The sequence below is a fragment of the Chrysochloris asiatica genome, unplaced genomic scaffold (genome assembly GCF_000296735.1).
Source record: "Chrysochloris asiatica unplaced genomic scaffold, ChrAsi1.0 scaffold00026, whole genome shotgun sequence".
NCBI classification, from domain to species: Eukaryota; Metazoa; Chordata; class Mammalia; order Afrosoricida; family Chrysochloridae; genus Chrysochloris; species Chrysochloris asiatica.
In genome coordinates, this window is record NW_006408544.1 from 7,125,109 (window position 1) to 7,127,085 (window position 1,977).

A 1,977-nucleotide genomic window follows, 5' to 3' on the forward strand; every position below is an offset into this window, starting at 1 on the left:
ACACTTTAGTCCTTAAGCTGACATCTTTGCTCTTCAACACTTTAAAAAGGTCTTGTGCAGCAGATTTGCCTAATGCAATATGTTGTCTGATTTCTTGACTGCTGCTTCCATGAGCATAAAGTTGCTATGAGTCGGTGCCGACTCAGTGACACCTAACAACAACAACAAGCTTCTATGAGTGTTGATAGTTGATCCAAGAAGAATGAAGTCACTGACAACGTCAGTCTTTTCTCTGTTTGTAAGAATGTTGTTGATTGGTCCAGTGGTGAGGATTTCTGTTTTCTTTACATTGAGATGCAATCCACACCGAAAACTGTGCTCTTTGATCTTCACCAGTAAATACTTCAAGTCTTCTTAACTGACAGCAGGCAAGGTTGTATCATCTGCATATTGCAGGTTGTTAATGAGTCTTCCTCCAATCCTGATGCCACGTTTTTCTTCATGTAACACAGCTTCTTGGATGATTTGCTCAGCATACAGGTTGAATAAGTATGGTGAAAGTATACAACCTTGTCACCCATCTTTCTTAGTTTTAAGTCATTCAGTGTTCCCATGTTCTGTTCAAACAACTGCCTCTTGGTCCATGTACAGATTCCCCATGAGCACAATTAAGTGTTCAGGAATACTCATACTTTGCAGTGTTACCCGTAGCTTGTCAGGATCCACAGAATTGAAAGCCTTTGCGTAGTCAGTAAAGCACAGATAAACATCTTTCTGAAATTCTCTGCTTTTAGCCAAGATCCATCGGACATCAGCAATGATATCCCTTGTTCCACGTCCTCCTCTGAATCCAGCTTGAACCTCTGGAAATTTTCTGTCAATGTATGCTTGCAGCTGTTTCTTTATTACCTTTAGTAAAACTTTACTCACATGGGATATCAAAGATATTGTCCGATGTTTTTTGCATTCCGTTGGGTCACTTCTCTTTGGAATGGGCACAAATACGGATCTTTTCCAATCTGTTGGCCAGATAGTTGTCTTCCAGATTTCTTGGCATAGATGAATGAGTGCCTCCAGTGCCGCCTTACTTTCTTGAAAGATTTCAATTTTTATTCCATTAATTCCTGGTGCCTTTTTCTTTGCCAATTCCTTCAGTACACCTTGAAGTCTTCCTTCAGTATCATTGACTCTTGATCATATGCTACCTCTTGAAATGGTTGAACATCAACCATTTCATGTTAGTATAATGAATCTGTGTATTCCTTCCATCTTCTCTTGATGCTTTCTGCATCATTCAATAATTTGCCCAGAGAATCCTTCAATAACAAAAGTCAGGGTTTGAATTTTTTCTTCAGTTCCCTAGGCTTGAGATGTGCTGAGCATGTTCTTCCCTTTTGGTTTTCTGACTCCAGATCTTTGTACATTTCATTGTAGTATTTGACTTTATCTATTTGAGCTGACCTTTGAAATTTTCTGTTCAGCTCTTGTACCTCCTCATTTCTTCCATTTAATTTCAGTGTCTCTTCTGACATCCATTTTGATCTTTTCCTTCATTCTTGTCTTCTTAATGACTTTTTGTTTTCTTCCTGTATGATGTTTTTGATGTCATCCCACAAGTCTTCTGGTTTTCAGTCTTTAGTGTTTAATGTATCAAATCAAATTCAGGTAGGATGTACTCAAGTTCATATTTTGACTCTCGTGGACTTGTTTTCTTTTCTTCAGCTTCAGTTTCAATTTGCATCTGAGCAATTGATGGTCTGTTTTGACTGATGATATGGAGTGTTTTCACCATCTCTTTCCACAGATGTAGTCAATTTGATTTCTATGTATTCCATCTGGTGAGGTCCATGTATATATTTGTCTCTTATGCTGTCTAATTTGGACATGTTGTCAGGAGGGAACAGTCGTTGGAGAAGGATGTCATGCTTGGTAAGATGGAGGGTCAGAGAAAAAGAGGAAGATCCCCAACAAGATGGATCAGCCAGGTGGCATCATTGATGGTATCAAGTGTGGCAGCGGTAGTGAGGTTGGCCCAGG

General features: G+C 39.3%; 1 protein-coding gene across 2 annotated transcripts in view; it reads left to right on the top strand.

The window, feature by feature from the left end:
• The window catches only part of MAST2 (microtubule associated serine/threonine kinase 2), a 289,345-nt gene that overhangs the window by 276,787 nt on the left and 10,581 nt on the right, over nucleotides 1-1,977 (top strand). The window lies entirely within an intron of this gene.